Raw genomic sequence first — 10,000 nt, forward strand, 5'->3', positions numbered from 1 at the left:
CTGGCTTCATGCCCGGTCTGGTTGCAGTTCTTACAAACCAGCTCATCACATTCTGCGGCGAAATGTCCTTCTCTACTACATTTAAAACACCTTTTCGGTTGTCCCCTGTAGTAGACAGACCCTCTCACCGCTCCAATCGTTAGGTCAGGTCGAATATGTAACATTTTCCCATCCTTTGAATAAAAAGCTTAGCCGTATACTTCCATACCCCATTCCAAATACCTTCAGAGTCCATGGTCTTTACTGGTTCCTCATTCTGTAACTCAAACCTCCCTTCATACTGTGGCAATATCCTCTACTGGGAAAAACGGGCAAGACATAAAAACAAATACCGTCCTCCAGTCCCTTGAGAAACAAAGGTCTCCAGGTTGAACACGCTGGCTGGCAGATTTTCTTTGTCTTCTTCCCATAAATCCTCATCACCTGCAAACACAGTTCTTCTGTGTGTAGCGTCAAATCAAACCGACCTCTCCCAATATTCTCCTTCAGGCAAACACATCTTCTGCTCCCAGTTCAAAAAGTCCAAACAGACCTCCAAAACAAACTTCCTTCTGCCCCACAGACCAGCCAATTGCTTCAAATTCTCAGCTGGAACCGGAGAGTATTCTTCCCTCGATCTCCATCTTCCATTTTCAAAAAAAGTACTTTCCTTTCAGCTCACGCCTTCATCTCATCGAAGCTGACCAGTGCTTCTCTATACACTTGATCTGAGCCAAGAGGCCGAGAAGCGATGCCCACAATGGTTTTGGCCAAACGCCCCGGGCGCGGCCGCCCGCCGCAGCAGTCGTGGTACTTGCTTCTCGGGCGGAAGGAGGAAGGAAGGAAGGAAGGAAGGAAGGAAGGAAGGAAGGAAAGGTGCCGGGCTCCAACGGGGGCGACCGCCCTTTCTGTGCTCGTTCTGCTTTTAAACTCCAGGTGGAGCCCCTCCCTGAGGGGAAGGGCTGTCCAAAAATTGGATCGAACTCGTAAATGCTCCTCTCCACGGAAATCTTTAGTAAAAGGCGAAAGGTTCATTCGAGCTGTAGAGAAGCCGGAGCGTGCCTTTGCTGGTGGCCGAGCCCTTCCGGCCGGCCCAAAGGCCCAAAGGCCCTCCCCTCTGCCAAGCGGCAGCGAGGCCACGCACGCAAAACAAAAACAGGGAACTCCTCCCAAAACGCATCTGCCGTTCCGCCCCGGCGAAAGGGCGCTTTGCTGCTGCTGCTACACTGGCCTGCTGCGTGTGTTAGGCCTGCCTGAATATGAATAAAAAAAAAAAAAAAAAAAAAAAAAAAAAAAAAAAAAAAAAAGAAAAAAAAGAACGAAAAGAGCGGGAAAACGGCGCGTCCCAGGAAAGGGGAGGGTGGGGAGGGGAGGGAGGGAGGGTGGGGCTCTCTCTCTCTCTCTCTCTCTCTCTCTCTCTCTCTCTCTCTCTCTCTCTCTCTCTCTCTCTCTCTCTCTCTCTCTCTCTCTCTCTCTCTCTCTCTCTCTCTCTCTCTCTCTCTCTCTCTCTCTTTTGACCTTTCTGAGAAATGGGCACCGTTCCCGGAGGTACTGCAATACCGGGTCGATGCGTGGAGTGGACGGAGCAAGCCCCGCTTCCATCTCCCGCTTCCAAAAATCCATTTAATATAGACGGTCCCCCTATGGGGGACGTATCAGATATTAAACTGATAAGAACAGATACTTTTTTTTTTTTGAGCCAAGAGGCCGAGAAGCGATGCCCACAATGGTTTTGGCCAAACGCCCCGGGCGCGGCCGCCCGCCGCAGCAGTCGTGGTACTTGCTTCTCGGGCGGGCGGAAAAGGGAGGAAGGAAGGAAGGAAGGAAGGAAGGAAAGGTGCCGGGCTCCAACGGGGGCGACCGCCCTTTCTGTGCTCGTTCTGCTTTTAAACTCCAGGTGGAGCCCCTCCCTGAGGGGAAGGGCTGTCCAAAAATTGGATCGAACTCGTAAATGCTCCTCTCCACGGAAATCTTTAGTAAAAGGCGAAAGGTTCATTCGAGCTGTAGAGAAGCCGGAGCGTGCCTTTGCTGGTGGCCGAGCCCATTCCCCAAAGGCCCAAAGGCCATCCCCTCTGCCAAGCGGCAGCGAGGCCACGCAATCAAAACAAAAACAGGGAACTCCTCCCAAAACGCATCTACGTTCCGCCCCGGCGAAAGGGCGCTTTGCTGCTGCTGCTACACTGGCCTGCTGCACCAAACCATTCCAAATATTTCTAAAAAAAAAAAAAAAAAAAAAAACCACAAAGCCATCAGCTCTTTTTAACAGTTTTCCCTGTTTTCCCCGTACCAGTCTCTCTTTTCTTCTCTGCTCTCCTCTCACATTCTTCTCAGTCCTTCTTCTCTTCTTTCCCCGCTGTTATCTCAACCCTGCTCACTCCTGCTTCCTGCGCTGTCCTCTTCCCCACTGGCTGTCTCGGGTCGATCTTGGAGTGGACGGAGCAAGCTTGTCTTCCATCTCCCTGCTTCCAAAATTCCATTTAATTTCTCGTTCCCCCTATTTCTCCGTTCAGGTTCTTGCGCTGATAAGAACAGATCCTACACTTGATCTTTCCAAGAGGCCGAGAAGCTTCTGCCTCCTCTGGTTTCCTCCAAACCCTTCTGGCGCTTCCGCCCGCCGCAGCAGTCGCTACTACTTGCTTCTCGGGCGGGCGCAGGGCTCGAGGAAGGAAGGTGAAGGAAGGAAGGAAGGAAAGGGTTAGCGCTTCCACACAGGTTACACTTTCTTTTCTCCTTACTGTCCGTCGTGCTTTTAAACTTCAGGTCACAATTCCTGCCCTGAGGGTCATTGCACTCCAAAAATTGGATCCCACTCTAAATGCACTTTCTCCACAAACTTTAGGTTGTAAAATAAAACAAATACATTCGAGCTGTACCAATCGAGAAGGATGCCTTTGCTGGTGGCTCAGCCCTTCCGGCCGGCCTTAAAGGCCCAAATCTTGCCCTCACCTCTGCCAAGTTCCAGTCCAGGCCAAACCAAACTCATCAAACAGTTTTTCTCCTGGCCTCAAAACGCATCTGCCGTTCCGGCTCGGCGAAAGGTCGCTACATGCTGCTGCTGCTACACTGGGATTATACATGTGTTACGTTGACTGTTCTAACTTCTTGTACAAAAAGTGCTTCAAAAATAAAAAAAGGCAATCTTCATGCAGTTTAAAAATCTCCAAACTTTAGTGCAAAATCTTCGGTCTTAAAAGTAAAATCGAAAATGCCTCTTGGGAAGTCTTGTAAGCAGAAGATTTCGTTCCTGTCGATGTTAACTGCTCCCCGTATCTCTTGATGAATTCTCTCTCTCTCTCAGTTCCTCTCGTTCCTTCTCTTCTGAGAATAACCGAACCGTTCCCGGAGGTACTGCAATACCGGGTCGATGCGTGGAGTGGACGGAGCAAGCCCCGCTTCCATCTCCCGCTTCAAAAATCCATTTAATATAGACGGTCCCCCTATGGGGGACGTATCAGATATTAAACTGATAAGAACAGATACTACACTTGATCTGAGCCAAGAGGCCGAGAAGCGATGCCCACAATGGTTTTGGCCAAACGCCCCGGGCGCGGCCGCCCGCCGCAGCAGTCGTGGTACTTGCTTCTCGGGCGGGCGGAGGGAGGAAGGAAGGAAGGAAGGAAGGAAGGAAGGAAGGAAAGGTGCCGGGCTCCAACGGGGGCGACCGCCCTTTCTGTGCTCGTTCTGCTTTTAAACTCCAGGTGGAGCCCCTCCCTGAGGGGAAGGGCTGTCCAAAAATTGGATCGAACTCGTAAATGCTCCTCTCCACGGAAATCTTTAGTAAAAGGCGAAAGGTTCATTCGAGCTGTAGAGAAGCCGGAGCGTGCCTTTGCTGGTGGCCGAGCCCTTCCGGCCGGCCCAAAGGCCCAAAGGCCCTCCCCTCTGCCAAGCGGCAGCGAGGCCACGCACGCAAAACAAAAACAGGGAACTCCTCCCAAAACGCATCTGCCGTTCCGCCCCGGCGAAAGGGCGCTTTGCTGCTGCTGCTACACTGGCCTGCTGCGTGTGTTAGGCCTGCCTGAATATGAAATATGAAAAAAAAAAAAAAAAAAAAAAAAAAAAAAAAACGAAAAGAGCGGGAATGAAAGGTGAGGGGTTTTCTCGGGTCCTTTTGCCTCGCATCTCCCTCCACTCTCCTTTCCCCTCCCACCCCTAGAGAAGAGGAGATAGACTCTCTCTCTATCTTCTCTCTCTCTCTCTCTCTCTCTCTCTCGCTCTCTCTCTCTCTCTCTCTCTCTCTCTCTCTCTCTCTCTCTCTCTCTTTTGACCTTTCTGAGAAATGGGCACCGTTCCCGGAGGTACTGCAATACCGGGTCGATGCGTGGAGTGGACGGAGCAAGCCCCGCTTCCATCTCCCGCTTCCAAAAATCCATTTAATATAGACGGTCCCCCTATGGGGGACGTATCAGATATTAAACTGATAAGAACAGATTTTTTTTTTTTTTTTTTTTTTTTTTTGCAATTTTTTTCAATTTATTCCCAAAAAAATACAACACCCGTTCAAAACTAATAATTCTCAAAATTCCAAGTTCCCCAAAAAAAACCACAAAAAAAAGACCCATATTATAAATCCACAAAAAACCCAACCCTTTCAAAAATTGTAAATCTCAAAATTCAAAGTTCACAAAAAAAGAACCCAAAACTACTCTAAACTATTTCCCTCACTTTCTCGCCGCTTCTTCCGCCTTCTTCTTTGCTTCCAGAAAAATTCTCATTTTCTCCTCTTCATATTCCTTCCATTCTAAATGCGAAACCCTCGCTCCTCTTATCCTCTCCTTCCATCTCATTAAATTTTCATAGTCCCTGGGACATGCCACCCTCATTAAATGCTCTATATCTTTCTCCGTCCACACGACACTCTTCTTCTTAACCTCTTCCTCCCTCTTCTTTACCTCTTCCTCCTTCTTCTTTACCTCTTCCTCCACCCTATCACCCCAACTCGAACTTGATGTTGCTCCCTCCTCTCCTCCTTTCATCCTCCTTGTTTGGCATTCAGCGGTCCTCTCATCCTTCCCTTCTCTATCTTTCCTCTTCCTCTGTACCTCTCCTTCTACTCCCTCCATTGGGTCGGCAACAGATTGCTCTTCCCGGGACCTCTGCTGGTCATCTTTGGAACTGCCTTCCTTCTCTTCCTTTCTCGGGTCTCCGCCTCTTCCCTTTGTTTCCTCAGTTCCACATTTTCCCGCCGTTCCGCCTCCTTTATTTGCGACTCCTCCCCCAACACTCTTTCCTTTGTCCTTCTCATTGTCTTTTTTCCCAGATTCTTTTTCTTTCTCTGTTTTCTTCTCCTCTGTATCCTCTTTTTTCTTTGTTCCTTCACTGGCTGCCTGAGCATAGCTTCTCTTGCTTTTCGGACAGTCCCTGTACATATGCTCTTTTGAGCCACAGAGATTGCACAACATTCCTCTGGGGCAGTCCCTAGAAACATGTCCCGTCTGCAAACAGTTTCTACAAACAACCTCCTCACACTCTGCAGCAAAATGTCCACACCGGCCACATTTAAAACACACTCTGGGCTGACCTTTGTAATACAGAGTCCCTCTAACAGTTCCAATCATCAAATCCGGTCTGACATGAATCATATTCCCCTCCTTAGTGCGCAGCCTAGCAATATACTTATACATTCCATTCCACAAACCTTCAGAATCCAGGTTCTTAACTGGGAACTCGCTCTTCAACTCAAAACTCCTTTTCAAAGCTGTAGTAATATCCTCCACTGGAAAGAAAGGACAGGCCATTGTAACAAAAACTGTTCTCCATTCCTGCAGAAACAATGGCTCCAGGTTGAAAACTCTGGCTGGCAACTGCTCCTTATTCTCTTCATATTTCCTTAACACCTTCAGGCACTCCTCTTCTGTATTCAAAGTCAGGTCGAATAAGCCTTTAGCGATGTTCTCCTTCAGGCAATGGACATCGTCTGCTCCCAACTCGAACAAACCAAAGACGACTTCCAACACGAACTTCCTTCTTCCCCATAGGCCAGTCAGATCTTTTAGCTGGAATCGAAGCGTGTTCTTCCCATACCTTTCTTCCATTTCCGGATCAGTCTCTATCAAGCTCACGCCTTCTAGATCTTTACCTTTCGCCTTCTAGACACTCACTTGGTATGAGCCAAGAGGCCGAGAAGCGATGCCCACAATGGTTTTGGCCAAACGCCCCGGGCGCGGCCGCCCGCCGCAGCAGTCGTGGTACTTGCTTCTCGGGCGGGCGGAGGGAGGAAGGAAGGAAGGAAGGAAGGAAGGAGGAAAGGTGCCGGGCTCCAACGGGGGCGACCGCCCTTTCTGTGCTCGTTCTGCTTTTAAACTCCAGGTGGAGCCCCTCCCTGAGGGGAAGGGCTGTCCAAAAATTGGATCGAACTCGTAAATGCTCCTCTCCACGGAAATCTTTAGTAAAAGGCGAAAGATTTATTCGAGCTGTAGAGAAGCCAGAGCGTGCCTTTGCTGGTGGCCGAGCCCTTCCGGCCGGCCCAAAGGCCCAAAGGCCCTCCCCTCTGCCAAGCGGCAGCGAGGCCACGCACGCAAAACAAAAACAGGGAACTCCTCCCAAAACGCATCTGCCGTTCCGCCCCGGCGAAAGGGCGCTTTGCTGCTGCTGCTACACTGGCCTGCTGCGTGTGTTAGGCCTGCCTGAATATGAAATAAAAAAAAAAAAAAAAAAAAAAAAAAAAAAAAAGAACGAAAAGAGCGGGAAAACGGCGCGTCCCAGGAAAGGGGAGGGTGGGGCTCTCTCTCTCTCTCTCTCTCTCTCTCTCTCTCTCTCTCTCTCTCTCTCTCTCTCTCTCTCTCTCTCTCTCTCTCTCTCTCTCTCTCTCTTTTGACCTTTCTGAGAAATGGGCACCGTTCCCGGAGGTACTGCAATACCGGGTCGATGCGTGGAGTGGACGGAGCAAGCCCCGCTTCCATCTCCCGCTTCCAAAAATCCATTTAATATAGACGGTCCCCCTATGGGGGACGTATCAGATATTAAACTGATAAGAACAGATTTTTTTTTTTTTTTTTTTTTTTTTTTTTTTTTTTAAAATATTTTATTAATTCTTTTCAAAAGAAAACATTACATTTATGGCTATAAACCATATCTATTACAAATCATCACAAAAAAAACAAAAACAAACAAAAACATTCAAAAACAACCAAAAACAAAAAAACAAAATCATTTCATTACAATAAACTTTAGCATAATCAAAATAACAAAAAAAACACACAATACATTAATTCTTCAAAAATAACAGAGCCATCAATTTTCCAATCCAAAACATATCAATTTTCCAAAGTTTTAAACATATGCAACAACAAATATTTCAAAAACAAAAACAAAAAAACAATCTTTTATTCCCACTCCCACTCTTCAGTTCCAACATTTCTTTCTCAACTCAAAAATCATATCCAACACAAAACAAAATCTTTCTTTTAAACCTCTTTACTTCTTAATAATCCCCTTTCTTTTCTCTTCATCTTTCCATCTTGCACATAACAAAACTCTATTCCTTTCTGTTCTGTATTTTTTAACCTCTGCCTCTGTTATCACCCCCTTCAACAATCTCTCCTTCCAAGCCATTAACTCAAAAAACTCCCTCCTACAAAGACTCCGCATTAAATTATCCTCCTTTTCTTCCATTATTTTTCCCTCAAAATCCCTCGGTTCCAGTCCTCTTAAAGGGACTCCTCTTCTTTTCCTCATCTCCTCCTTCTCCACGATTTCATACCAGCTGGGCCCAGCTGCACCCTCATTGGCACTCTCCTCACTCCTGCTCCCGGCCCCAGGTTCTCTGTCCTTCCGCTTTTTCTTTATCTCACTCTCCGTTTCCTCCATCGCCTCACCCTCTTGCACCTTGTCCGCCCCACCATCACCTTCACCACCACCACCTACACCCACACCTCCACCCCCTTTCACTTCCTTACCACTCATACCCCCCCCACCACTAACCACTCTCACCACACCACCCTCCTTACTTACATCACTACCCCCTTTACTCCCTCCACTCATTCCCTTTCCACTCCCACCTTTCTTTGCACCATCACCACCCTCCTTTGCTCGCTCACCATCCATACCACTCCCACCTCCACTCTTTCCTTCTCCACTCCCATCATTCTTTGCACCATCACCACCCTCACTTGCTCTCTCACCACCCATACCACGCTTTCCACACTCTCTATACAGGTGATCCAGTGCTCCACACATACTGCAACTTTTTGGGGTTTTACAGTCCATCGCTTCATGCCCTTCCCGCCTGCATTTCTGGCAAAACATTACTTCCACACTCGCTCGCCTCATGCCCTTCAGTGTTACACTTAAAACACTTTCGCGGCTGCCCAGGGTAACTTAAAAAACCCCTGTTTCCCCCAATCTGTACTCGACCCGGAGGGTGTACTATACCCCCCTCCTTTGAACTGCAGATCTTCAGCCTCACAATAAATTTCCACTTCCCAGTCCATATACCTATAGGGTCAAGCACTTTAAAAGGTCCCGAAATAATGTCGCAAAAACGGCCAACATACTGTGCGACTTCCTCCTGCCCAACATATGGGTTATACATGAAAACAAACAAAGGCCGAACTTCCCTTGCAAATAACGGATCTGCAATATACATCGAAAAAGGCCTTTCATTTTTCTTCTCCTGGTAAGTATCCCAAACACTCTGAGCCAACTCCTCACTGCACAAAACCAAATCAAAAAACTTTTCATAATTCTGGAAAACAAAAAATAGACTTCACCTCCAGTTTCAGTCCTTTTAACAGCACCTCCTTCACAAAGAATTCTCGCCCGCCTGGTGTATCCTTCAATTCTGCAGCATCGACGATCTTCAATTCTTTCTCCAAAACCCCACTCCATCGGAAACGGATCAGGTTCTGCATCCTCCTTCCAGTCGCCATCGTATTCCGCTCCCAGCGCCTTCTCTTCCTCACTGGATCCTCAGGATGCTGCGGTCATGCCACATACACTTGAGCAGAGCCAAGAGGCCGAGAAGCGATGCCCACAATGGTTTTGGCCAAACGCCCCGGGCGCGGCCGCCCGCCGCAGCAGTCGTGGTACTTGCTTCTCGGGCGGGCGGAGGGAGGAAGGAAGGAAGGAAGGAAGGAAGGAAGAAAGGTGCCGGGCTCCAACGGGGGCGACCGCCCTTTCTGTGCTCGTTCTGCTTTTAAACTCCAGGTGGAGCCCCTCCCTGAGGGGAAGGGCTGTCCAAAAATTGGATCGAACTCGTAAATGCTCCTCTCCACGGAAATCTTTAGTAAAAGGCGAAAGGTTCATTCGAGCTGTAGAGAAGCCGGAGCGTGCCTTTGCTGGTGGCCGAGCCCTTCCGGCCGGCCCAAAGGCACTCCCCTCTACCAAGCGGCAGCAAGGCCACGCAAAACAAAAAAAGGGAACTCTTCCCAAAACGCATCTGCCGTTCCGCCCCGGCGAAAGGGCGCTTTGCTGCTGCTGCTACACTGGCCTGCTGCGTGTGTTAGGCCTGCCTGAATATGAAATATGAAAAAAAAAAAAAAAAAAAAAAAAAAAAAAAAAAAAAGAACGGGAAAAGCGCGTCCCAGGAAAGGGGCGCGTCCCAGGAAAGGGAGGGAGGGTGGGGCTCTCTCTCTCTCTCTCTCTCTCTCTCTCTCTCTCTCCTCTCTCTCTCTCTCTCTCTCTCTCTCTCTCTCTCTCTCTTTTGACCTTTCTGAGAAATGGGCACCGTTCCCGGAGGTACTGCAATACCGGGTCGATGCGTGGAGTGGACGGAGCAAGCCCCGCTTCCATCTCCCGCTTCCAAAAATCCATTTAATATAGACGGTCCCCCTATGGGGGACGTATCAGATATTAAACTGATAAGAACAGATTTTTTTTTTTTTTTTTTTTTTTTTTTTTTTTCTTCACAAAAAAAAACCAAATACAAGAAAAAAATCAAAAACAAAAAACAAAAAAAAAAAAACTTCAATACTTCTCAAACACAAATACCCATTCATAAACACCAAAAAAAACTTATACCAAAAACCAGAACTAAAATCTTTAAACACAAATATCCTTACTCAAATACACAGAACTAATTATT

The 10,000-nt window shown here is 48.0% G+C and overlaps 8 non-coding genes and 3 pseudogenes across 8 annotated transcripts; all 11 read right to left on the reverse strand.

The window, feature by feature from the left end:
* Positions 1 to 921: 921 nt before the first annotated feature.
* Positions 922 to 1,039, reverse strand: LOC121311570. Its single transcript, XR_005949340.1, has one exon. It is a non-coding gene; the product is annotated as a U5 spliceosomal RNA (small nuclear RNA).
* Positions 1,040 to 1,505: 466 nt separating this feature from the next.
* Positions 1,506 to 1,698, reverse strand: LOC121311537. Its single transcript, XR_005949314.1, has one exon. It is a non-coding gene; the product is annotated as a U2 spliceosomal RNA (small nuclear RNA).
* Positions 1,699 to 1,882: 184 nt separating this feature from the next.
* Positions 1,883 to 2,000, reverse strand: LOC121311571. Its single transcript, XR_005949341.1, has one exon. It is a non-coding gene; the product is annotated as a U5 spliceosomal RNA (small nuclear RNA).
* A 382-nt stretch (positions 2,001 to 2,382) lies between these two features.
* LOC121311554 lies at positions 2,383 to 2,549 on the reverse strand (annotated as a pseudogene).
* A 753-nt stretch (positions 2,550 to 3,302) lies between these two features.
* On the reverse strand, positions 3,303 to 3,494 carry LOC121311577. The gene has a single exon (XR_005949347.1). It is a non-coding gene; the product is annotated as a U2 spliceosomal RNA (small nuclear RNA).
* Positions 3,495 to 3,683: 189 nt separating this feature from the next.
* On the reverse strand, positions 3,684 to 3,801 carry LOC121311572. Its single transcript, XR_005949342.1, has one exon. It is a non-coding gene; the product is annotated as a U5 spliceosomal RNA (small nuclear RNA).
* A 451-nt stretch (positions 3,802 to 4,252) lies between these two features.
* On the reverse strand, positions 4,253 to 4,467 carry LOC121311546 (annotated as a pseudogene).
* A 1,824-nt stretch (positions 4,468 to 6,291) lies between these two features.
* On the reverse strand, positions 6,292 to 6,409 carry LOC121311555. The gene has a single exon (XR_005949326.1). It is a non-coding gene; the product is annotated as a U5 spliceosomal RNA (small nuclear RNA).
* A 393-nt stretch (positions 6,410 to 6,802) lies between these two features.
* Positions 6,803 to 6,999, reverse strand: LOC121311545. The gene has a single exon (XR_005949320.1). It is a non-coding gene; the product is annotated as a U2 spliceosomal RNA (small nuclear RNA).
* Positions 7,000 to 9,129: 2,130 nt separating this feature from the next.
* Positions 9,130 to 9,247, reverse strand: LOC121311573. Its single transcript, XR_005949343.1, has one exon. It is a non-coding gene; the product is annotated as a U5 spliceosomal RNA (small nuclear RNA).
* Positions 9,248 to 9,632: 385 nt separating this feature from the next.
* LOC121311542 lies at positions 9,633 to 9,838 on the reverse strand (annotated as a pseudogene).
* Between the last annotated feature and the right edge of the window lie 162 nt (positions 9,839 to 10,000).

This window comes from Polyodon spathula, unplaced genomic scaffold (assembly GCF_017654505.1).
Source record: "Polyodon spathula isolate WHYD16114869_AA unplaced genomic scaffold, ASM1765450v1 scaffolds_3260, whole genome shotgun sequence".
Lineage (NCBI taxonomy): Eukaryota > Metazoa > Chordata > Actinopteri > Acipenseriformes > Polyodontidae > Polyodon > Polyodon spathula.